We start from the raw sequence: 27,832 nt of genomic DNA on the forward strand, positions 1-27,832 counted from the left end.
GTTTCTCTACGTAGTTGTTGATTCTTTCTTCATGTGTAGATCAGTGAGTATTTATGTAGTCAAATGTGCCTTTGAACTATCCTATCTTTAAACATCATATTTTCCACAGCAAAGTATGCATTTTCCTTTCAAATATCTTCTTCTGAATAAAATTTCATTCAACTGATTCAAACCATGTTTCACTCCTTCAAGTTTGTAACATGAGGGGGCCTGGCTTGTTCGGATTTCTGTCCTGTTCCCCCAGGTGTTTAGTCCCAAAGTAAAATCACACAAGAGATCTCTATAAGCTATATAGCTGATTGGCCCGTTAGGTCAGGCTTCTTACTGGCTAACTCTCACATCTTGATTAACCCATTTTTCTGATCTATGTTAGCCATGCGGCTCAGTACCTTTTTCAGTGGGGCAGCTCACATCCTGCTGCCTTGTTGATCTGGGCAGGAGTGGAGGAATCAACTTCCTCCTCCCCAGAATTCTCCTGCTCTCCTTGCATCATTTTCACTTCCTGTCTGTTTTTCCCGCCTACACCTCCTGCCTGGCCAATCAGCATTTATTTAAAACATGATTGACAGAATACAGACAATTCTCCTGCACCACAAATTCAATCTATAAGTACGTCATAAAAATAAGTTAACATGATTCTAAATTCTTGCCAGTTCTAGTTCTATATGTTCTTTAAATTATAGCCTTAACAAGAAATTACCAATTGTAATTATTTAATTTCAGGTATATAGTTTTTACATGTTTTATTTGTTTTTTACAGGTGTTTTGACAGATGTCAAATTGTTCCTCTTTTCAATTCATTTCAATATAATTCTAAAGCTGGATTGTAACTACATAACTCACAGAAAAGCAGCTGAGTGATTCATACAAAATATTGACTAAAAGTTGTTTATAAAATTGAAAATTGAAGATAAAACAACTTTCATCAAAACACAATTATTTTCTTTTAATGAAGCTTACATCTTGTCATTCTGAAAGATATATGGAACATCTTACATTTAAAAGAAATGTTTTGTTAATTTGATAAAGTTTGGACATTTTTTTTCTCTCCCTCATCAAATTACCATTCTCAGAGACTTAGAAGAATATGCTCTTCATACACAATCTACAGAGCACAACTTACCCCATGTCAGACATTGTGCTGCTGGTGTTATTAAAACACTAAACAAGACTGACAAGGCCCTGCCATGGTGGAGCTTGCACTTTAGAGAGAGTGACAGATAATATAATAAACAAGTGATTCAATCATATTTAATGGGAGTGGAGGCTTTAGATTCAACAACACATCCTGAACCTCCATGGCCCTGCCAAGCTAAAGCCAGTAGGGAGTCTTCTTGTCCAGGGAAAGGACAAGCATGACCCCTAAAGCACCAAGGTCATCAGTTGGTAGTGGTGTCAGGATTTTAATATACACCCAAATTACATGGAGAACTTGATGAAACAAAGGTGTTAGTTATAGAGAAAGGTAATACATTTGCCTTTCTTTAACTTCTTAAGTATGGCTTTCTCTGTTAGTTTAGGGGCCATAGTTTGAAAATCAGTAAGAGACAATAATAACACAGACCTACTTTAAAAAAAAATAAAGCATACACACACACTGTATTTTTAAATGAGTTTATATATATATATATATTTATATTGATTATTTATAAAAACTTTTGTAATTTAAAGAACATATCTATATATAGAGAAAAACAATGATAAATATTGATGAAGTAAGAAAATGAGTTATAAGTCAGATTATATAAAATTGGAGATATATGTGTCAAACAGTTATAGAAAGAAAAGATACATTATCTCTACATGTAACAAAATTCTATTATAAATGGCATTACAGATAATAAAAATTAAAGCTGCTTTGCCATTGTGCTGCCTAGTTTTTGTTTTTATGTCAGTTTGACACAATCTAGATTAACTGGAGAAGGGAGAGATTCAGTTGAGAAAATGTCACCCTCCTCAAGATTGGGTTATATGTAAGAAAGTAGGGCGTTTTACTAAACAGAATGGACATTGGAGAACCCAGCCCACAGTGGCTGCTGCCACTGCTGGGGAGGTGGTCCTGGTTTCTGAATGACAGCAGACTGAGCAAGTCAAGAGTAACATCACTCCTTCATGGCCTCTGTATCAGCTCCTGCTTTCAGGATCTTGTTCTAGTCGAGTTCCCATCCTGTTTTCCTTCAGTGATGGACAGTGATGTGAAAGTTGAAGGCAAATAAACCCCTTTTTCACCCAGTTGTTTTTGTTCAAGGTGTTTCATCACAGCAGTAGAAACTCTTAAATGAAGACAACAATAAATCAGTTAAAATATTGCCATTGAGAGGGGTACCGGCGAGGAGGAGCTTGGGCGCTCCCCGACCCCATAGACGCCCAGGTCGCCCTGCAGTGCCGGCTACCCCCTCCCGCCCTCCATCCCAGCTGCCATCCAGCAGGGGCCCTGACTTCTAGCAGAGGACCATCGGTGGGCAGAGGGCCATCGGTGTGGCAGGGTCCCGGCGAGGAGGAGTTTGGGTGCTCCCAGACCCCATAGACGCCCATGTCGCCCTGCAGTGCTGGCTACCCCCTCCCACCCGCCATCCCAGCTGCCATCCAGCAGGGGCCCTGACTTCTAGCAGAGGACCATCGGTGAGGTGAGTTTGCTTCGGGCCATGGCAGGGTCCCGGTGAGGGGGAGCTTGGATGTTCCCCGACCCCATAGACACCCAGGTCGCCCTGCAGTGCTGGCTACCCCCTCCCGCCTGCCATCCTAGCTCCCATCCAGGTAGGAATTCCTATATTTCTCCCTTCCCCCTGGGGCCATAAAATTTCCCCAGCTCAGCTGCCTTGCGAGCTGGGCCTGGGCTCTAGGCGCAGCCCGGCTCGAGGCAGTTCCTGGGTCTTAAAGGCCTCCCTCAGGACAGGTGGACCAGGTGCCAGCTCAGCCACATTCCTGACCAGCAGGGGCCCTGACTTCTAGCAGAGGGCCATCGGTGTGGCAGGGTCCCGGCAAGGAGGAGCTTGGGTGCTCCCCAACCCCATAGACGCCCAGGTCGCCCTGCAGTGCTGGCTACCCCCTCCCGCCCGCCATCCCAGCTGCCATCCAGCAGGGGCCCTGACTTCTAGCAGAGGACCATCGGTGGGAGGGCCATCAGATGGGTGAGTTTGCTTCGGGCCTTGACAGGGTCCTGCTGAGGAGGAGCTTTGGCGTTTCCCGAACCCATAGACACCCAGGTCGCCCTGCAGTGCTGGCTACCCTGTCCCGCCTGCCATCCCAGCTCCCATCCAGGTACGATTTCCTATATTTCTCCCTTCCCCCTGGGGCCATAAAATTTCCCCAGCTCAGCTGCCTTGCAAGCTGAGCCTGCATTGTAAGCGCATCCCGGAAAGAGGGAGTGCCTTTGCTTCAATAGCCTGACTGAGGAAAGGTGGGCATTCTGTCAGTGAAGTCCCTGCCCAAGAAGGGAACCTGACCCATTAACATAAGTTTCAATAGAGAACATTTGAAGTAAGAGATGGGCAGACGCCAAGGCAAAACCTCATCCAACAATCTGAAAAACAACATGAAAACACCAGATCCCAAGGACCCTACATCAGAAGGACTTGAACACCTTAACCCAGAAGAAGTGGAAAAAAGTGCCATTATGAAAGCAATAGAGTCCCTTAAACAGGATATGAATAACTCCCTTAAAGAATTGGATGAGAAATATAACAAAAAGTTTGAAGAAATGAGTTTAGAAATAGATGAGAAATATAACAAAAAGTTTGAAGAAATAAGTAAATCCGTGAATGAGACCCTGAGAAACCAAGAAAAAACAATCAAACAAGTAAAGGAAACAGTTCAAGAATTGAAAACTGAAATGGAGGCAATGAAGAAAACACAAAACGAGAACCGGCTGGATATGGAAAACCTAGGTAAACGAGCGGAGACTACAGAATCAAGCATAACCAATAGAATACAAGAGATAGAAGAACGAATCTCAGATTCTGTATATACCATAGAGAAAATAAATGCTCTCGTCAAAGAAAACGGCAAATCCAACAAATTCTCTTCACAAAACATTCAGGAAATCTGGGACACAATAAAAAAACCAAATCTAAGAATAATAGGGATTGAAGAAGGAGAAGAACAGCAGATCAAAGGCCCAGAAAATATATTCAACAAAATTATAGAAGAAAACTTTCCCAACCTAAAGAACGATATTCCTATGAAGGTTCAAGAAGCATACAGAACACCGAATAGACTGGATCAGAAAAAAACATCCCCTTGCCATATAATAATAAAAACAGAAAACATACAGATTAAAGAAAAAAATTTTAAGAGCTGCAAAGGAAAAAGGTCAAGTAACTTATAAAGGTAAACCTATCAGGCTTACACCGGATTTCTCTATGGAAACCATGAAAGCCAGAAGATCCTGGATAGAGGTACTCCAGAAACTAAGAGACCATGGATGCAAACCCAGACTACTATACCCAGCCAAGCTATTGTTCACTATCAACGGAGAAAACAAAATATTCCAGGATAAAAACAAATTTAAACAATACGTAGCTACTAATCCAGCCTTACAGAGAATATTAGAAGGAAAATCAATACCGAAGGAATCCAACATTCCCAACACGGCCTACAATAACTCGAACATCTAGCGACCATTCACAAGCACAAATCAAAGAAGAAAAACACATACGCTCTACTACCCAAAAAAAAAAAATGACCGGAGTCAACAACCACTGGTCATTAATATCACTTAATATCAATGGACTCAATTCACCTATAAAGAGGCACAGACTTAGAGATTGGATACGAAAACAGGATCCAACATTCTGCTGTTTACAAGAAACACACCTCAACCACAAAGACAGACACCTACTCAGAGTAAAGGGTTGGGAAAAGGTTTTCCAAGCAAATGGACCTAAGAAACAAGCGGGCGTGGCCATTCTAATATCTAACAAAAACGACTTCAAACTAAAATCAATCAGAAGAAATGGAGATGGACATTTCATACTCATAAATGGAACAATTCATCAGGAGGAAGTCTCAATCCTGAATATCTATGCTCCTAATATAAAGGCACCCACATATATAAAAGAAACTCTTCTAGAACTCAAGGCAGTCATGAAACCACACACACTAATAGTAGGAGAATTCAATACTCCTCTCTCACCAATGGACAGGTCAATCAGACAGAAACCAAACAGAGAATTGAGAGATTTATTGGAGGTATTGAATCAAATGGACTTAACAGACATCTATAGAACACTCCACCCAAATAGGAAAGAATATACCTTTTTCTCTGCAGCTCATGGAACCTTCTCGAAAATTGACCACATACTCGGTAACAAAGCAAACTTCCACAGATACAAAAAAATATTAGTAACTACCTGTGTCTTGTCAGATCACCATGGACTAAAATTAGAATTCAACAACAATGCTCCCCCCAGGAAGCCAACAAACTCATGGAAGCTGAACAGTCAACTACTAAATCACCCCTGGGTCAAGGAAGAAATAAAGAAAGAGATTAAAGTCTTCCTTGAATTTAATGAAAACAAAGACACAACATACTCAAACCTATGGGACACTATGAAAGCAGTGCTAAGAGGAAAGTTCATAGCACTAAGTGCCCAATTAAAGAAAGCGGAGAAAGCACACATTGGAGACTTAACAGCACACTTGAAAGATCTAGAAAAAAAAGAAGGTGATTCACCCAGGAGGTCTAGAAGACTGGAAATAATCAAACTGAGGGCTGAAATCAACAAAATAGAAACAGAGAAAACAATCCAAAGAATCAATGAATCAAAAAGCTGGTTCTTGGAGAAAATCAACAAGATTGACAAACCCCTATCCAAATTAATCAAACGGCAGAGAGAGAACATGCAAATTAATAAGATCAGAAATGAAAAGGGGGACATAACCACAGACACAGAGGAAATTCAGAGAATCATTAGATCTTACTATGAAAGTTTATATGCCACAAAGTTGGAAAATGTAAAAGAAATGGACATTTTTTTAGATAAGTACCATATACCAAAGTTGAACCAAGAACAGGTGAACAATCTAAATAGACCTGTTAGTCGTGAAGAATTAGAAGCTGTTATCAAAAAGCTCCCTACCAAAAAATGCCCAGGACCAGATGGTTTCAATGCAGAATTCTACTAGAACTTCCAGGAAGAGTTAATACCTATACTCCTTAATGTATTCCACAATATAGAAACAGAAGAGTCATTGCCTAACTCCTTTTATGAAGCTACAGTTACCCTAATACCAAAACCACACAAAGACACAACCAAGAAAGAGAATTACAGGCCAATCTCACTCATGAACATCAACGCGAAAGTTCTCAATAAAATACTGGCAAACTGAATCCAAGAACACATTAGAAAAATTATCCATTATGATCAAGTCGGCTTCATTCCAGAGATGCAGGGCTGGTTCAACATACGCAAATCTATCAATGTAATCCATCATATAAATAAACTGAAAGAAAAAACCATATGATCATCTCACTAGATGCTGAAAAAGCATTTGACAAAATTCAACACCCATTTATGATAAAGGTGTGGGAGAGACTGGGGATACAAGGATCATACCTAAATATAATAAAAGCAATATACAGCAAGCCGACAGCTAACATCAAACTGAATGGAGAGAAACTCAAAGCCTTTCCACTAAAATCAGGAACGTGACAAGGCTGTCCACTCTCTCCATACATCTTCAATATGGTGCTTGAAGTTCTAGCAATAGCAATAAGACAACATAAGGAGATCAAGGGGATTCGTATTGGAAAGGATGAAGTTAAACTTTCGTTATTTGCTGACGATATGATAGTTTACATAAGTGACCCCAAAAACTCTACCAAAGAACTCCTACAGCTAATAAACACCTTTAGTAACGTGGCAGGATACAAGATCAACTCCAAAAAAATCAGTGGCCCTCCTATACACAAATGATAAAGAAACAGAGAGGGAAATCAGAGAAACATCACCTTTCATGATAGCCACAAATAGCATAAAATATCTTGGGGTTACTCTAACCAAGGAAGTGAAAGATCTATTTGACAAAAACTTTAAGTCTTTGAAGAAAGAAATTGAGGAGGATACCAGAAAATGGAAAGACCTCCCCTGCTCTTGGATTGGGAGAATCAACATAGTAAAAATGGCAATTCTACCAAAAGCAATCTATAGATTCAATGCAATCCCCATCAAAATCCCATCAAACTTCTTCACAGACCTTGAGAGAACAATAATCAAGTTTATATGGCAAAACAAAAAACCCAGGATAGCCAAAACAATCTTATACAATAAAAGAACTTCTGGAGGCATTACCATCCCTGACTTCAAACTTTATTATAGAGCTAAAGTATTGAAAACAGCTTGGTATTGGCATAAGAACAGAGAAGTCGACCTATGGAATCGAATAGAAGACCCAGATATTAACCCACAAACTTATGAACACCTAATTTTCGACAAGGGAGCTAAAGGTATACAATGGAAGAAGGAAAGCATCTTTAACAAATGGTGCTGGCATAACTGGATGTCAACCTGTAAAAAAATGAAAGTAGATCCATATCTATCACCATGCACAAAAATCAAGTCCAAATGGATTAAAGACATCAACATTAATCCGTCCACTTTGAACCTGATAGAAGAGAAAGTCGGAAATAGTACAAGATATAGGCACAGGAGGCCTCTTCCTAAGTAGGACCCCAGTAGCACAGACAATAAGGGAAACAATGAAAAAATGGGATCTACTGAAACTGAGAAGCTTCTGTAAAGCAAAGGACACTGTCAGTAGTACAAAAAGGCTGCCTTCTGACTGGGAGATCTTCACCAACCCCTCATCAGACAAAGGTCTGATCTCCAAAATATACAAAGAACTCAAGAAACTAGACACTAAAACTCTATATAACCCAATTAAAAAATGGGGTACTGAACTGAACAGAGAATTCACAACTGATGAACTTCGAATGGCCAGAATACACTTAAGGTCGTGCTCAACCTCTTTAGTGATCAGGGAAATGCAAATCAAAACCACTTTGAGATACCATCTTACACCTGTCAGAATAGCTAAAGTCAAAAACACCAACGATAGCCTATGCTGGAGAGGATGTGGGGTGAGGGGAACACTCATCCATTGTTGGTGGGAATGCAAACTTGTGCAGCCACTGTGGAAATCAGTGTGGCAGTTTCTCAGGAAACTGGGAGTCAACCTCCCTCAGGACCCAGCAATTCCACTCTTGGGAATATACCCTAGAGATTCCCTAACATACTACAAAAGCATTTGTTCTACTATGTTCATAGCAGCACTATTTGTAATAGCCAGAACCTGGAAGCAGCCTAGGTGCCCCTCAATAGAAGAATGGTTAAAAAAGGTGTGGAACATATACACATTAGAGTTTTACTCAGCGGTAAAAAACAATGACATCTTGAATTTTGCATGCAAATGGATGGAAATAGAAAACGCTTTACTGAGTGAGGTAAGCCAGACCCAAAAAGAGGAACACGGTATGTATTCACTCATAAGTGGATTCTAACCATAATTAAAGTTCTTTGAGCCTATTATTCGTGATCCTAGAGAAGCTAAATAAGAAGATGAACCTGATGAAGATTATTTAGCTATCTGCCAGGAGGTAGGAAATAGACAAGAGCCCCAGGTAACCTCGGGTGCATGGGGGGGGGGGTGGAAGGGTTGTTGGAAGGGGTGAGGGTTAGAGAGAAGGGAGTAGGGGAGGAATGGGGAAAGCTCGGTGGCCTGGGATGGGGGGGGAGCGAGGAAGGATGAATATGGGATCAGGGAAGAATATATTTCAACTAAGGGGGTCATTTTAGGGTTTACAGGAGACTTGATTATATATGGGATCCCAGGTCCAAGGAGGGATCCCCCAGATTGTTCTCTGGACAGAGGAGAGGGTGCCTGAATCGGCCGTGGCCCATAACCATACTGATGAATATTTTGCTTATCACCATAGATCCTTCATCTGGCGAAGGACGGCAATACAGATGGAGACCCACATTGGAGCACCGGACTGAGCACCCCAAGGTCCAAATGAGGAGCAGAAGGAGGAAGAACATGAAAAACGTAATCAGGATTGCGAGGGATGGTATCACCCACTGATACAAGGGAACGGATCTAATGAGAGTTTACCAAGGCCAGATGGACTGGGACTGAATGAGGACGTGATCTAACCAGATTCTCGGAATTTGGCCGGATTCTCTGAATATGGCTGGCCCGAAGTTTTTCTGAAAAGCCATTGACTATGATACCGGGACCTGTTTCCTCTGCATATACTGGATTTTTGGGATCCAGTCTGTTTGGATACTCACCTTCCTGGACCTGGAGGGAGGGGGGAGGAACTTGAACTTCCCACAGGGCAGGAAACCCTGACTGCCCTAAGGGACGAAGAGGGAAGAGGAGAGGGAGTTGGGGGAGTGGGAGGGTGTTGGGAAGAGGGGCGGAAATGGAAACTTTTATAATTTAATAAAATTTACTTTCAAAAAAAATATTGCCATTGAAATGTTAGCTTTCCTAACTAAGTGAGTATTTGCACACATACACACATATATACATAAATGCAATCATATCCTATAATGTTGGCCAGTTCCGCAGTCATTCAGCCCGAAAGAAACACACAGATGTCTACATTAATTATAAACTCTTCGACCTAAGTAGTTCAGACTTTTTATTAAGTAATTCTTACATTCTATATCTTAAACCATTATTCTTGTCTGTGTTAGCCACATGGCTTGGTATCATTCATCAGCAAGGTATTCTCCTCTTGCTTTCTCTCAGTCTGGGTGACAAGTGCAGACTGACTTTTCCTCTTCCCAGAATTCTCCTTTTCTCATTGTCCCATCTCTACTTCCTGCTTGATAGCCTTGCTCTACTTCCTGTCTGTCTACTGGCCAATCTGAATACTATTAAACAATTACAGGAATTAAATCTTTACAAGGTAAAATCATTCCCCCGCAACATTTACCTAACCCCCTTCTTTTTCAAAACAAGAACTCTGAATCTAATATCCTTTATTTAGCTTTTTGTCCAGTCCATTATCAATAACATCTTGTTATCAACACTCTAAACAAAAATAAATATCCATAATCCATTTGGGGGGGAATGCAGTCATACTTTTCCAGACAACTTCCTGTTGATTGGGGGTGCTGACAATCTTGTGCGGACTTAAAGAAAATTTAGAATTATTATAAAGTCCTGACTGGAGTATCCTGTGAAGCTTGATCATCTCAGCCTGCAGTCTTGAAACTGTTCTGATTGTAAAACTCTGACATCTGGGTCATCCGCTCCTATTAGAGATTTCTCAGGGGGTCTTCCTTAAGAAAACCTGATTTTTTCTTTTTCTGGAATGAATCCACAGCCTCTCATTTCCTGTGGAAACAAAACCAAAACCTTTTCTCCAAAATAGCATATCTTTTGACTTAAATTTTGAAGTCCAGGCATTTTCAAAATACATATGTTGGGTTAATCCAGCAGCATTTATAGTCTAATGCCTTTTAGCAGCTGTTGCTCCTTCCTCAGCAGTCAAAAAATATAAAGACAACACAATAGCATACAGTATCCAGACTCTCAGTGTATTTTTTGTTTTTGTATTTTCACATTTGTATTTACAGGCTTTATTTTAAATTCTATTTCTTTCATTTTTATTTTCAATTTTTGGCTTTTGAGACAGGATTTATCTAAATTTTCTTGCTAATTTCATGATTACATTTTTCTAAGTTACTTTGTCATATTCTATTGTGTAAATATACCACATTTTCTTTATCCATCCATTCACTGAAGGACATCTATGTTCTGATATGAAAGATGAGAACAATTTTATTACTGGAAACTTTCCTCAGGAGCTGCATCATAGACTCAAACTGACCACAATATGAACAATGATATGTTTCTAAGTGTACTCATAAAACATGGAAGGGAGTATTGGTTGCTTTCTGTACTGTAATAGTAAGTCACTAACAAGGAAACCTAAATGCAGTAAAGACACCTCTAGTTTGTTCCTGGCTACTCAGCCCTGAAATAATCACACAGAAACTGTATTAATTAAATCACTGCTTGGTCTATTAGCTCTAGCTTCTTATTGGCTAACTCTTGCATATTAATTTAACCCATGTCTATTAATCTGTGTATCACCATGTGGCTATGGCTTACTGGCTAAATTTCTGGCATCTATCTCTGGCAGGGCTACATGGCTTCTCTCTGCCTCTGCCTCCTTTCTCCCCACATTCAGTTTAGTTCTCCCTGCCTATTTCTGTTCCCCTATAGCTCTGCTATAGGCCCAAAGCAGTTCCTTTATTAACCAATGATAGTCACAGAATACAGAGGGGAATCCCACATCATCTGAAAAAGGAAAACTCATTTTGACTTACAGAGTCCATAATGCCAAGGAAGCCTGCCAGGAGCGAAAGCAGAATGACCTCGTCTCATCTGCAAAATGGGAGAAGATCAGGAGAGCAAGATTAGGTCAAGGCTACAAACCCTCGAAATTTGTCCCAAGAAATGTGTTTAGAGCAAGACTCTACCCCTAAAGGTTCCATATTCTCCCCAAACAATACTGCCAACAGGAACTATGTGTTCAAATGTGTGACCGTACAGGACATTTCTCATTTAAATCACCACACAAAGTGTCCACCTGAAAAGTATTAGGCTCTGATTTACATTTGAAGCCATCACTTTTCTATCAAGAAACTGAATGTAGAATAACTTTAAAGGAGAAGAAATAGAGATACTGAAATTATTATAGTTATCCAGATGAGGAAATAAATTTTGATCTCAGTAGCATATTTTCACAAATGCATATGCTAAAAGAGCAAATATAGGAAAGTAAATCAAAGGATAAATAAAACATGATTTAAGTTTGTGAAAGTAGAATTTGAATAACTGTATCAGCAGAAGGAAAATACTACTAGTGAAGACCAAATGAAGATCCTTTACCCAGTGAAGTTTGCTGGGCCTCAATCATTTTTTGCACATCAATGATGTAAAGTCCATGTAAGAAATACAAACAAGCTACCCTTGACAAGAAAAAAATTAACTCACATGCAACCAAATTTTTGTTGTTTAAAAAAACAAAGAAGTTTGTAACAAATATAGAAATACACACACACACACACACACACATGTATAAATACACACACATATATATGTATATAAAATCTTCCCAGAGATATATAGGGATAGAAAATAGGTTAATAACTAGAAATCATAAGTAGAAATTTTAAATTGAGGCATATCAAAATTAATTGCTACATTTTTATAAATAATTAACAGAATAATAGAAATTGTGAAAGAGTTAGAACTTTAGGTGAGAACTAACCTTTCATTCCTTTTTTTGTAACTTTAAACAAGAAACTTGAGTTCACCTCTCACAGTGATTACTTTACAAACAGCCAAATGACCTGAGTTCTGATCTCATGAATGACAATGCTAGGTTGGTTTAGTGGTCCATCTGTAATTCCAGTGTGCTAAAGGAAGAGACAGAATCCTAGGAACAAGCCAGCTGGTTATGGTGGCCAATGGATGAATTCTTAATTCAACTAAGAGAATTTACACATATACTCATCCATGTTCATTGCTGCTCTATTAATAATACCCATAAAATGGAAACCGTTTAGATGTCTGTCAACAGAAAAAAAAGGATAATGAAAATGTAGTTCTTTACGTGCAGATTATTATAAAAATATAATCATGAATATTGGAGGTAAATCGTTGGATCTTGCAAACGATCATAATGAGTGAAGTGACTCAAGCCCCAAAAGACAAATATGGTACATGCCTGTTTATATGTGGATATTAGCTTTTAAGCCTTTGATAGGCATTTCCCAGTCTGTATAATCCTATAGGTTAGGTATTAGGTAAGGGACTAGTATGGAGGGAAGGATTTCCTAAGGCAGAAGAAATTCAATAGGAAGTTATGAAGAGGGGTGTGTTGGAAATGGAGGATTAAATGGGGATAAGAAGGAAACTTCAATCAGAAGGGAAAATTTATTTATCATTGGAAAGTTAGCAATAATTAATGTAAATAGTCTGACTGTCCTTAATATACTGAAGTTTGATATTTACTATATTCAGTGTGTATAATTTTGTGCAACAAGTTTTATTTCTTTCATTTAATATGTGTGGAATAAAAATTATCTAATTTAAATTATTCTGCTGTTGAAAAATAGAGAAATATACAGAGAGACACAAAAATCAGACATGAAACCAATGAAAGAAACTAGAGACTGTTGAGATAAACTCAGATGGTCATTTCAATGGTTATCAGCAAAGATCCTAAGCTTACACTGAAGAAAAGCAAGCCAGTTCAATAAACATTTCTGGGGACACTGCACATAAAACAGGTACACTGGGCACTCAGCGTGCAGAGGAATAAAGCTAGACTGATATCACTCATTCTGTAGAAACAAATGAAAATGAATGAAAGATATTATATAAGACATGAGCCTTGACATTGTTAGATGAAGGCGTAGTTAAACTCTTTGACAGATAGACATAGGCAAGGACTTTTCTGAATAGAACTCCAATAGTGAAAAAAAAAATACTAGCAGTACTTGGCAAATGAGATCATATGAAAATAAAACAACTGCTCAGTAAAGAAAATAATCTGCTGAGTAAATAGACATCCTACAAAATGAGAAATAATCTTTTCCACCTTTGCATCAAACAAGATACTAAGACCTAGACTATATGAAAGCATGAAAAAAGAAACATCCTAGATATTATTATTATATAGTGAATAAAACAAATGAATTGAACTGACAATTCTAAATAGAGGTATAATGTTGAAAAATATGGGGAACTATTCAGCACAACCAATCAGGAAAGTATGAATTAAAACATCGTTAAGATGTTCTTTCTATGGCATTCACAGTGATTATAATCTAGAGGAAAAATGACTACAAAGGCTGGTGAAGTCTGGAACAAAAATAAATCATCCTGTTAGATAAGGGGACAAAGATGGCCACTATGAAATCAGTATAGAAGTTTCTCAAAAAATATAAATAGAACTACTAACTACATCATTCATAAATATATACCCAAATAAATCTAAGTCACCTTGCATGACCTTGTCTATGGGCAGTCATTGAGCTAAACCTGGATAGAAAATTACAGTATTTGCACTAAACTGAGAAATATTGGATAATATCATGTTAAACAAAATCAAACAGATTTAGAGAGGTAAATATTCATGTATTCTTTCATATGCAAAATATACACTACAAGAATAAAAGCTGAAAAGAGACTAACGATAATTTACAAGTAAGGTGAATGGTGAAATGGAGGGGAGGTTAAGTGAAGATGATCAGGATAACTGTGATCAATGGAATTATTTATATGTAGAAATATAATTATTAATCCCTTGATTTTGTACCAAGGATATGTGTTAAACACATTACCGGTCAAGACTAAGGTTGGTTAAAAAAAATTATCCCCTCCTTCTGAATATGTTTAGAAACACTGGGCATTATTAAACAGACAAGGATAAATATACTGTGAAACCAGAGTCAAAGGACTACCTATGGAGGAAAATCAGGCCTTGGTGAGCAGAAATTTGTACATTCCTTGAATTTTGATTTGATGCTCTACATATCCTGAACTTGTTAATGGAGTGTTTTGTATTTGAAGTCAACAATAGGAAGAAAAACTAAATGAAATAAATAATAAAATCCTACTATTTTCACTCAAGGGCTACAAAATTTGTAAGCCACCATCGCACTGATGGTATATGGGTTATTTTTTTTTTTTTATTTGTAGCAGGAACTACAAGTCCGAGGTGTATTGCACAACAGAGTGAGTAAAAACAGAGATAAAACATAACAGGCATTCATTTAACGCATGGATAGTTTAAATTCCAACTCACAGCTAATTTAAAAATAAATAATAAACCAAGCTCTGTTGTGCTGCTCAGTGTATTTTTAGGGCATAGTCTTGACTTTTAAAAGTTAAGAAGATAAAGGGGCATAAAGATAAATGCTTCTCTAACAATAAGTAGATTGTGATAAATTACTTATGTACATTGTAATTCATTTAAAATTTCTATAAAAATACAAAACACCACACCTAAAACACCATATAAAATGTAAAGACACAATCCAAAAAAACAAAATAAAAGTAATCAATACTAAGGAAAAAATAAAGAGGAGTGGAAACAGGCGGAAGAATAAAATGAAACTATACCATGACTGAACTAAGTATGATGTGGGATGTTGTTCTGTGTTTGTATTGCTTTTATTGACTAACAAATAAAGCTGCTTTGGACTAGGGCAGGGAGAATATAGCATTCTGGAAGAGCTATATATAGAGAGTAGGCAGAGTCAGGGAGATGCCATGTAGCTGCCAAAAGAGAAAGATGCCAAAACAGAGTCTTACTTGGTAAGCCACAGTCTCATGGCAATACACAAATTAATAGAGATGGATTAATTTAAGATTTAAGAGCTAGCAAGAAAAATGCCTGAACTATTGGCCAAACAGGGTTGTAATTAATATAGATTCTGTGTATTATTTGGGTCTGGCCAGCTGGGAAACGAATGTGCAGTCTCTGCTTACATCAGCAAGCACATATTATTCAGCATTTATTTTAAATGTGAGTAGTTGAAACATACCATTTAAATGAAAATGATTTACAAGTTATATTTGTTTAACAAATTAAGAAACTCAAATTAAAAAATACAGCAAAAGAATTTATTTTAATAAGATTACAAACTTATCACTGAAACAACATAAACCATTTGAATAGTAGGGGTGACTGTAAAACATTGACCTTGAATTAATGAGAATTATTGTTACTATCACACAGTGATGAAGCAAGATAAGTAAAGCAGGTATAATCATTCTAAATGGTGTTCACTTGTCAACAGAGCTTTAAAGTGCCCCAGATGAATAGTATTAGAAGAACTAATATCACACTCCAATCTATTCCATAAAATAGAAAGTGAAAGGGCATATCTCATTTCTAAATCTTTCTGTGAAGGGAGGTTTTTTGTTTTTTCTTTAACTGTCGTTGATTCTTTATAGATTTCATATCAAGCATTTCATTCCAATCTACTTCCCCATCCCTCTGCATCTGTTCTCAGCCCTTGCAACCTCACCCTTCATAGATCCATGTCCCAACAATTTTGTATTTTTCTTTCTTCCTTTCTTCCTTCCTTCCTTCCTTCCTTCCTTCCTTCCTTCCTTCCTTCCTTCCTTCCTTCCTTCCTTTCTTCCTTCCTTCCTTCTTTCCCCTCTGTCCTTCCTTCTTCTTTCTTTTTCTTTCTTTCTTTCTTTCTTTCTTTCTTTCTTTCTTTCATCCATTCCTCCTCCTCCTCCTCCTTCTTCTTCTTTTTCTTCCTCCTCCTCCTTCTTCTCCTCCTCATCCTCTTTTTCTTCAATACATCTAGACCTAATTGTTCTGTCAAAATGTCTGGTTTTCCACTGGAGACTAGTGAACTTATGAGGCACTGCTGAAAGAAAACTGTCTTTCCCTGTCACAAAAGTTGACAGTAGACCCTAACTCCATGGTGAAGGGTGGGATCATATCTAAATTTCCTTTGTTTTGTGGTTTGTTCTTGCTTAGTTTTTCACTAGTTTTGTGAAGGAAATAACAATTTGTTTTAACTTTCTGTGTACAGTAGTCCTGTTGTGCGAAGAGGATATTTCCTTATATAAATTACCACCTCTGGCTCTCACATCCCTTGACTTTATTTTTAATATTTTAAAATTAAACTATAACTTATATAATATATCTCTTTTATTTTCTTTCCTTAAATCCCTAACAATTTCAATATCGAATTGATTATTTCATTCTCCTCAGTATTGCTCTATATTTGTGTGTGTCTGTGTGTGTGTGCAAATACATAGATGAAACCTATTTGTTGTTTGTGTATACATGGTTTCACTCTATCTGCTCCTCTTCTGAAATAATTCTTAGTCTTGGGATAGCTGTGTGATATATATGTCCTTGTCAGGAATAGTCATTCTGAAGTCTCTTATTTTCTGATACTCAGCGAGTTTTGAGCCATTGAGTTGATCATCATCTGCCACAAACAGAAGCTTCTCACATAGGGATGAGGGAAGCATTGATCTATGGATAAATCAGGAATTGGTTCAGTTCCTTGTCTATTTAATAGTGTAATTGTAGAAGGTTCCCTCCTTGGGCCTGTTACCTGTCTATTCACAGGTTCTTAGATTATAATGGATTTTCGTCCTGTGGACGAGATAGCAAATCCAATCAGAAAATGGTGAATTCTCCCATTATGTTCATGCTACTATTGCACCAGTGGGCATGTACTGTAAGACCAGCCAATAATTTAGTTCAAAATTCCATATCTAGCGAAGATTGATGATCATTTTTCTCGTCTAGTGACTTGCAAGCAGCTTCAGGAAGTGTAAAAGTAAGGCAGTTGTAAAAAAAGGTTCCAGTTCCACAACAGTTTTATTTTGCTTTGTTCTAAGACTCAAGACTAAAGTATGTGGTGTCTTCATCAATTTTTTTTTTTTGTGGAGAGAGAACCCAATTTAGCAGAACATTACCACTTTATTTTTTCATGTTTTGTACCCTTTTTCTCTTCTTATTTTTTATTAGATTTTTTTTTGAAAAAAATACCAATCCAAATTCCCACTCCCTCCCCTCCTCCCATTCCCTCCACAATTCTCCCACCCCCACCCTCCTCTAATCCTAAGAGAGGGTAAGGCACTTTGCTATGTGGGAAGTCCAAGACCCTCCCTACTACATTTAGACTGAGCAAGGCATACATCCAAAGAGAACAGGATCCCAAAAAGCCATTACGTGTAGTGCAGTAGAGATAAATCCAATGCTACTGTCAGTGGCCCCTCAGTCTGCCCCAGCCATACAACTGTCAGCCACATTCAGAGGGCCTAATCGGTTCAAAGCTTGTTCCTTCCCAATTCAGCTGGAGTAGGCAGGCTCCCATTAGCTCAGGTAAACTGTTTCAGTGGATGAACCCTTCAGGGTCTTGATCTCTTTACTCATTTTCTCCTTCCTACTACTCTTCAACTGGATCTTGGGAGCTCAGTCCAGTGTTCTGATGTGGGTCTCTGCCTCTGTTTCCATCTGTTATGGGATGAAGGTTCTATACTGATATTTAAGACAATCATCAATAAGGTTTTGACATCTGGAAGAAAATCAAGAGCAATAAAAATGGGCCTTAATATTTGAGAGGTCTGTGGCAGCTCACTGAACTCACTGGAGAACAACTCCATAAGAAGTAAATTATTTATGACATTTGTCTTTTGATTTGTCAGCCTTCTGATAGTTGTTAGGTACACTGTTGTCGTGTTATAGACTAACTCCATTGTAACTCTCACTCTCTCCTCTCTCTTTCCAAACATGTGAACATATGAGTGTACTTCTACAGATCATTCCAAAAAGTTCATTAGTTCACCAAGACAAATGTTGGTGGCATCCTTCTTTTGGCCCATCATCATTTTACTCTCTGAGAAAACATCCTCTCACATCTATGACAAAAATGTCAAACAACACTCAACTGGATAGTAGTAACTATCATAACTCTTTGTCTTCTATCATTTTCAACACTTTTTCTAAGTATAAGGAAAAATTTTAGGAAGGAAAAGTATAATTCATACAAAACTGGTGGGCATGTGAAGAGGGTTAGATCAACTTTCAACTATTTGTATATTCATTTTTACATGCCATCTATTATTTAGCCTAAGAAACTTTACATTTAATTAACAGAGAAGCTGGTACGCAGAATATGTCTCACTTTTTGTAAGAATCGTGAAATCATAATAGAACCTCATAAACAAGCAGTGCTTCACAGAGACAACCTCAACGGTGTATTCTCTGGGATCACATAGAACACTATGAGCCTTTAGAAAGGGCTGTGGTGAAACCTGGGAGCAACGTGCTATTAGCATAATTATTGTACTTATCCTGAAGTTCTTAAGTAGGAGATCAAATAAAGCATGTCTGATAGGACATTAACCACTCTAGCAATTTTACCACAAATCTGAGGTCTCTTTTGAAATGGCCTTAAAAATGGAACTCATGAAAAGATGAGTTCAAAGAAATGCCATTTGGTGTGTGGGGTGGGAATGCATTTCTGCAATTTACCATTTTATAAGAAAATTAGTTTTACTCACTTGCTCTTTCCCCTTTCGTTTTACAGAAGCACTGTAAACCTGTATGCTAATCATCTCCAGTTTTATAAACGATAAAATGAGACCATTTTGTGACAAACAAATAGCAGCAGAAGTAGTTGATAAATACTATCACCCATTATACTCTATTTGCTGTTCTGAAAGTATGACCTTCTAAGAAGACATTTAGAAATATGTTATCGTCGTGAGACTAATCACATGCTAAAAGCAATCCTTGAGAAAAAAAACACGATTATAGAACTATAGTTATAGTATATTGAAAAAATCTCAAAGTGTTATGAATTCAGGTTGAAGTAGTACAGAGCTATGAATTATCATTATCCTTTGATCTGCTGAATTCTAAGAGCTGATCCATTTTCAATGTGGCAAGAACAACAGTCCTTGAATTTTCAAGACATTTTCTTGCCTATCGATTTGTCATTAATAGTTAATTCTTAACTGTGTAATTTTCTTCCAAGACAGGTTGCTTCATTTTTCTGGCAGTGCCTTCATGCATTCATGTCTCTAGGATGAGCATTCAGCCCCTTTCATCCATCTCAGAGTTCCTTCCTTAATTCACAGTGCTGGCACAAAAGTGCCTCATGTTTGTCAAATATCACTAACTTGATAAAAAAATAAACTTGCATCAAGAAACAAAAGGGTTGTTTTGAAGCAGGAAAGTAAAGGTTATCTAAGAAAGCTATGGCTAATAGACCTAGGGAGCAAAATTTATTTTCTAAATGACTAAAAAAACATTTATTTAAGATAAAGAAATTAGAATATGAAGCAGTAAAAACCACGGACTTCAATTTATACCTTACGCTCAAGTCCATATTAGTACAACTAAATATTTCTATGCCTATTTCAATTATAATGTAGTAGCTCAGGTTGTTTTTGGAAATGAGTGGTGCTTAAAGGAAGACTGATGGATCTACATATATGCTTACTGAAAATAATTTAAATTCCTTTCTTGATTAAACTCAAACATTCACTTAAGAAATATATATGATACAAACAAAATAATAAACATCTAGGTTCAACTATCTAGGATCAACAGGTTTATGCACAAAGAGAATATAAAATTAAAGAGATTAAAGTAGTAGTCGTTTATTCTCATTTCTTGGAGAAAACATTTTATATTGCAGCTAATGTAGAAATACAGAATGCAGAATTAAAATTCCAACCTCCCTAAGTTCAAGTACAGTGTACCTAGCACAGCAAACATAACACTAGGTCATCATGTCAGGTGTGGATTTACATGGGATCTTGCAACCTAATAAGAGTCAAATGCAGAATCAATCCCTTTGTAGAGCTCTCAAGATTAAGTATGAACTTAATCATTTTCAATAGTAATACAAATTCAAACCCAGGCATGGAATTTGGCTTTTAATACTGTAAACCTAACTGAATAGATAATGTATTTTCAAGATACATAATGTAGATAACATATTCACAAGAATTTATAGTTCTCATATTTCCAATCCATAATACCTTCTTAAAATACTCAGTTTTCTCAGTAATTACTTTAATAAATACAAGGTCAGGATTGACATAAGATATTGTGAAAATATGTTTATGAGCTGAAACTTTCTGGGTCAATTTAATATAAGCATTCATATTTTAATTTTTAGGTGTTAGATAATAATGATGGTGATTTTAGGGATTATGTTTAATTATTCTTAGAAGGAAATTAGTGTGTAATGGATTGTTAGACGTGCAAAAAATTATCCACTAGATGAATTCCTTTATGTGAAGACACAAGTAAGTGGACCAAACTCAGAACAAAAACAAAAGATTGTGTATTCTAAAGTTTGTAATTCATTGTATAAAGTCTACATATCTTTCTGAGTCAGTACAGAACCGCTAAAAATATGTAAGATGACAGATAATATTCTCACTATTTACAGGAACAGCATTGCAGACTTGTTACAGTTAATTATTATGCTACCTCACAATGTTGTTTGGTTTTATGGTGAGAAGAGCTTGCATCCATTCTCAAAAATACAATAGATTGCTAATAATTTTAGTTTTGTAAATAGTGAGAAAACTTATTGAGATTTTTGTTGGTTATTGAAAAATAACCCTCCATCCCATAAAAAGATTAAACTTTGAAAGAGAAATCCAAAGCATGAACTTGTTTATAATATGAGAAAGTTTAGGACAGATATAAATAACGTTAGCCTGAGAAAAAGGACAATGAATGACAGGAAAATGAGAGAATTTGAATCTTGGTTTGGAGGTAGACCTGGAGGAACATGTGATGAATTGGAGGCAAAGTCAGAAAGTGACAGAATTAAAGAACGACACCCAAGTTCTGACTTGTGGATCATTATTAATACAAAATAGCCACAGAGAGTTAGTAATGGTAGTTACAAACATATTTTTAAAGCAGAATAAACCTGGTAAATATCAGAATTCTATATTCACTTATGGAAATAATAGACAGTTTTATTAAACATAATATAAATTTCCTATCACAGACACACATTCACACACACACACACACACACACACACACACACACACACCACTGTAGAAATCATCAATACAAATTTGAATTTCCAGTAAGACAGTCATGTGTTGGCTCCTCCGAAGTCTGTACTATGGAAAAGACCTTTTCTTTATTCGCTATGTAAACTTAAATGAGACTATGTCCAGTAGAGATAAAGCTACTGTTACAAACGTAACTCATATTCAGACCTTGAATTTACTCTCGCAAATGTGCCTGTTTAAAGATTTGCATGTACTTAAATTTTGTTTAGTGTACAAAATAATGAGAAGTTTCGTAGTCTTACTCAAGCATGTTCTTGACTCTTATTAATCCCCATTCACCTTTCTTGATCTTGCTTCTCTGCTTCAGTAGTCCTTCCTCCAAATAACACCTTCATACATTCATTTCTCTGTTGTTTTGCATTTGAAATACAACATTTATTATCAATATGACAGCTGTATCCCCTGATTCTGTAATGCTCCATTCTTGTTCCATTCCTGGGCACCTGCAATGGTTCTACAAGAACCTTAATTAATGAGAAAATTTCTTCATAAGATCAGGGTGTAGGGAGGCAAGCCTAGTATTGATGGGGGAGGGCACCAGTCTACTATGAGTGGACTATCCCTGAGCTGGTATTCCTGGGATCTAGAAAAAAGCAGGCTGAGCAAATCATGAAGACCAAGTCAGTATGCAGTACTCTTTTACAGCCGCTGTGTGAACTTCTTCCTTCTTTAGGTCCCTGCCGTGAATTCTTTCCATGGTGGATTGTAATATGGAAATGTAAGAGAAATAAACCCTTTTCTTTTTCTTCTCATTCTCAAAAGAAAAAAAATATAAAAGAATGAAAAGAAAAAGAAACTTAATTAGTACATCATGGGTGGTTAAGTATATGACATAGAAGATAGAAGATACGTTATATCTTTATCATCACCAAGAATAGCCTCGCTTTTACCCATTTTAGAGATTTGAAATTATATAAAAATTTATTTGAGGAAACATCAGTGATTGCTGAGGAAATGCTCTCCTTTCTTGGTGTAAGTGTAAACATGCAGATAAAGGAACGATGAAAGATTAAGGAACAGAGAAAAACATGAAAAAATTCTAAGGATGAATAAGGCAAGCACAAGTTACTCCACATTATTTATGAATGGAAGTGTTGATAGGGGTATGTGCTAGATAGTATTATGCCAACTTGTCTCAAGCTGAAATCATGTAAAATACTTCCATAAGATCAGGATGTATGCAAGCCTGTAAGGCATTTTCTCAATTTATGACTAATGCAGGAAGGTCTAGACTATTGCAGGTAGTGCCATCTCTTGACTGGTAGTCCTGGGTTCTCTAAGAAAGCAGGTTAAGAAAAACATGAGGACCAAGCCAATAAGCAGTACCGTCACTCCAAGGCCTATTTATCAGTTCCGGACTCCAGATTCCAGTCCTGTATGACTTCCTGTCTTGGTTTTCTATGATGATCAACAGTAGTAAAAGAGTGTTGTTACCAAAATAAACTCTTTCTTCCCCAATATGTTTTTGTTGTTATTGTTGTTACAATAATAGTAAAACATCAACTAAGACAGGGTGAAAGACTGAAGTTCCAAAAATCTCATACAAAGGACGAGACATTGACAATTACATAGATTCAATATGTAGTGGAAATCTCGTGACTTTGAACTAGCTTTATTATTTTATAAAGGTTGCACATTTTATTTTATGAGCATAAACAATGTATAAGTGAAATACAAATAAAGTGAAAATCATCTGAGCACATAAGCGCTAATGACTAAATTGTGATTGATAAAACACCCCTTTCAAATCTGCAGTTGATGCTTTCTTTTTCATATAAATGGTAAGTGCCAATATTGCTGTGAAAAAATTTATCTTAGTTCTTCAGCAACAAAGCAGTCTTGATGTAGCATAAGTAAATATGACTGAATAGCAAATATATTATTGCAACTACCTGCTATGCTTTACAAGGAAACAGAAGCTATTCTTCTTTATTTTCCATGTTTGTATCTAATGCCTTTACTATTCAAAATTATATTTAAACACTTTCTGGCCAAATTTTATTGTTCAAAAAAGTAATTTATTGCTTAATATTCTACTTTGCTGTTATGACAAACAAGGAAAGACCCACATTGAAGTAATACTACATGAGAACAAAAATGAACAATACACCACCCGAAGAAGAAAAATCAGACACTGGACTTGTACAGAAACATAAAGGTTTGTATAACAAATTTTGAATCAAACTTTCCCATCAGATTTGCAGGCAACTTCAACTAATTTTTCTGAAAGAGAAAAAGAAGCTATATAGTATACAAAAAGAGTGAACCTGTATGCATGTTTCATTCACATTCAGCCTCATATTCTATGTATTAGATGAAGATAGCTTGAAGCTAATGAGTATAAGATACCTTGAGAATATTGAGGTGGGACACAGGCACTGAGAACTCTGAACATAATGGTCATGATAGCATTAAATCCTAACAATCAACTCTAGCAATTTTAGCTTGCTATTATAGTCTGTTTAAAATCTTTTATTAAGCTTTTGCCAATGCCTTTTGATGTTAGCTACATGATGTTAGCTACATGATGTATCCCTAACTCTTCTTTCCTCCTCTATTTCTGTTTGAAATGTTCACTTTGATATATTCTGCCATGCTATAGGCAAAAACATCGTCTTTGCTAACCAATGGCAATAAAACTTATTCACAGCATACAGAGGTGAATCCAACATCAGGATTTGATTTTGTATATGCACATCATAGGCTAAGTAAATACAATGTATTCTTCAGAATAATATAAAGTAATATGAACCTGCTTTAATTAGATAGCATAAGCATAGTTTATGTTGTTATATTAAGTATAGAAATGGTTGGTAATTTATATGTATAAAGACAAATAAGATGTATTGTTTTTGTACTTTTGGAAAAATTTTATCAATTTTTTTAAATTTTTGGATAATTTTAAAGTAAGCTTTTCACTATAAATATCGTAATTTTTCATAATAAAGAAAACTATGAAAAGCACGTTGTGGAATCTATCATGTAAGTACCGAGGTTTAGGTTGAATGAATTTCATTCGACTGGCTTTATTATGCAACATTAAATGTTTATATCACTATCATTTTATGTTTAATTACTTAAAAAGGAAAAAGAAAACTTGTAAGTTAACCATCATTTGATCTTTGCTTTCTCTTACTTTTATCAAGAATTATTCATGTTTTTTGGTGGTAAACATCTACACTAAAGAGCTCATATAAAACTGAATCTATTGTAGTCTGTCAGTACTCTGAAAAATGAAATAAATCCAAATATAATGATCTTACAAAACAGCCTAAGTTGACTACTGTCATTGCCATTTCTTTTGTAAAGTGCTTGCCTTTTGATGGAACTGAATTGTGATGCAAAATATGATTTGCTACTTTATTTCCAAATGATTTCAACCAAGTAATGTTCAAAGTGTATAACTTTGAGTAAAGATTTGAAATCTTTAATAATTTTAGAATAAAGATTGTGTCAGCCACCTCTCATTCTCGTATATTATAGCAGAAATCAAACAGATCCTGACGGCTAATGATTTTTTTTTCAACAGAAGCTCAAGTGACTCCTAGAAGGGATTAGAGCAGTTACCAGAATGAGAGGATAAATCCCATATATCTGTGCAACCAGCAGAAGTTCCTAAATGAATTCTGCACAGGCTTGTTTGAACACATCATTTATTCAATGTATTACACTGAGCGGGATTCGTCAGGACAAGAATTCGGGTGATTGATCTGTTTGAATCTTTGGTTGATGATGCCTATGATGAATATGATTTTCACACCTTATCAACATACGTTATGGTCAAGAGGTAGGAGCCACACAAAAATAGAGAGGGTAAGATGTTGTTTCATGAAAAATGAATATTAAAATAAGTAAGAGCCTTGAGAAGACAGTTTGGGAAACATCTTAAAATTTCGTTTCTTTAAAGTTGTGTGTCTAGTGGTGATAAACTGTGGGGAGCCTACGATGTCTGTAGTGAATGTGTAAGGAGTGGTTAAAATCCTGAGTAAATGTGTATTATTATTGACAAGGTTAAAGGCATTTGTGAGAAACAAATGCCTCAGGTCCAGGGTAATTTGGCAAAACTTTACTTTCATCCCCATATAGACTAACAGTCAAGGAATGGCAAAACCTTCCTCTCTCATCCAAGTAGAAATATTGTCAGTGTGAAAAGTAGATTTGTTTACAAACAATTGATCAGTGTGTACAAAAGCTGGCCACAGCATCTTCCTTCTTCCAGACAGTTACAGCCTGAGACTGCTCATCCATAGAGACCTCTTGCTTACATTTGCTAACTTGTCTCCCCTATACTGTGCACAGTAAATTTGTTTCTCTTCTGAATTATTTCATAGATGGTGTAACTTCATCAGACTGTGCATGACCAACAGACCCCGCCTCTCTGTACTCCATTTGCTTGCGTTTTCTTAATTTCCTTACTATACCTAGTCATGTTTGCAAAGTGCAATGAAATGTAGCTTGTGGAAATACAGGGAAATTGATGACAAAAAATATGGCTATAGCAGAGAAAGAAAAGGCAATATTCACATCGCCATATGAAAGAATCTTATATACTATACAGACAGATAAATTCACATTAACGCAATGAATCACTTGCTTCAGCTGCTTCTTAGAACATATTAGGTCATAGATATTAACTGTAAGTTGAGGTTCACAATACCTTTTACAGAGGATCCCACAGATTACAGCCATGCTCAACTTGTTCAAATATTAGCATTACCTTAAATACTTTTTTTAAAATATTAGTTTCCACTACTGATAATTAGATTTAATTAAAATGTGGTAGTTCCTCATAAATCCTAACTTTTTCTGAAATGGGATCCAATCAGATCACTCATCCCATTTGCAACACTATTACCCTGAGTCGGTCTCCACAGCAACAACGTGAATGTGCTATGGTAAGAAAAGTTAGAAAATGTAGAGTTCTATCGTGCATTTAAAAAATGCTTTCAATAAAGACAGTTAAATATGTGCAGGGTTTCTTTTTCCAATTTTATCTTAATGACAGATTTTTGGATAACTAACTTTATTATAATTTAAATGTTATTTGCATAAATTATTTATATTTACCCACCTATTCTGTCTTTAGGATAATTTTACTTATGGATTTGAATTAATTGAAATCCATATTTAAAAGCTAAATGGTAAGAGTGATGCAAAGCAGAAACTTGAATGCAAAGTTTCTATTCACTTCTCTTTGAGGATTTTAGATATTCACATTACATGTTATCATTAGTTCTATTGATCTATTTTCTATTTTAAATAACCTATTTATTTTGAAATCATCTTGTATTTAAATAGCACTAAAATAACTACTATTTGAACAAAGAATATATTTCTGTTATTCTAAACATCTTACTTGGTAATGCTTATTATTCACAAGAAGGAACAAAATGCCAATAAATTATCAATGAGTTTAATACTTTATTTAAATCATCTTAAATGTTCATTATAATCTTTTTCTGCTTCAAAATATTGTCTAATATAACACACTTCTTGAAGTTTGTGTAAGCACCTATAGACTATGACGGGACTCAGGCTATACTTGTTTTAGAGAGCAACAGGTTAGCTGTAGATTTTTTTCTTTTTTTCTTTTTTTCATTTTCGCTCACCCATTCCCCTCCTGCTCCTCCACTCTCTCTTCTCCCTCCCCCTCCCTTCTTAAGAGAGGGCAGGGAAACCAGCCCTGTGGAAAGTCCAAAGCCCTCTCCCCTACATCCAGGTCTAGGAAGCTGTGCCAAAAAGCCAGTACATGCAGTATAAACAAGTCCCCGTGTTTTTATCAATGGCTTCTCAGTCAGCCCCCATTGTTAGCCACATTCAGAGAGTCCGGTTTGATCACATGCTCTTTCAGTCCTGGTTCAGCTGAATTTGGTGAGCTCCCTGTAACATGAGAAGGCCGGGCCTGCTTGTTTAGATTTGAGGGGAGCCTGCTTGTTTGGGGGTTTCTATCCTGCCCAGTCCCCCAGCTGGGCAAAATTTTCCCCCAGAGAAAAATCACACTGAAATCTCTGTAAGCTATAATGCTGATTGACCCCTTAGGTCAGGCTTCTTAGTGGCTAACTCTCACATCTTGATTAACCCATTTTTCTGATCTATTTTAGCCATGTGGCTCAGTACCTTTTTCAGTGGAGCAGCTCACATCCTGCAGCTTCAGTGATCTGGGCAGGAGTGGGAGGAATCAACTTCCTCCTCCCCAGAATTCTCC

The 27,832-nt window shown here is 36.6% G+C and overlaps 1 long non-coding RNA gene across 1 annotated transcript; it reads right to left on the reverse strand.

Moving 5' to 3' along the window:
• Positions 1-1,826: 1,826 nt before the first annotated feature.
• On the reverse strand, positions 1,827-27,832 carry LOC146892189 (uncharacterized). Its single transcript, XR_015734646.1, has 4 exons — positions 27,745-27,832; positions 11,346-11,403; positions 9,291-9,356; positions 1,827-2,273 (listed from the first exon to the last, which is right to left on the reverse strand). It is a non-coding gene; the product is annotated as an uncharacterized LOC146892189 (long non-coding RNA).

Source organism: Myodes glareolus, chromosome 12 (assembly GCF_982192425.1).
Source record: "Myodes glareolus chromosome 12, mMyoGla1.1, whole genome shotgun sequence".
In the NCBI taxonomy this organism is placed as follows: domain Eukaryota; kingdom Metazoa; phylum Chordata; class Mammalia; order Rodentia; family Cricetidae; genus Myodes; species Myodes glareolus.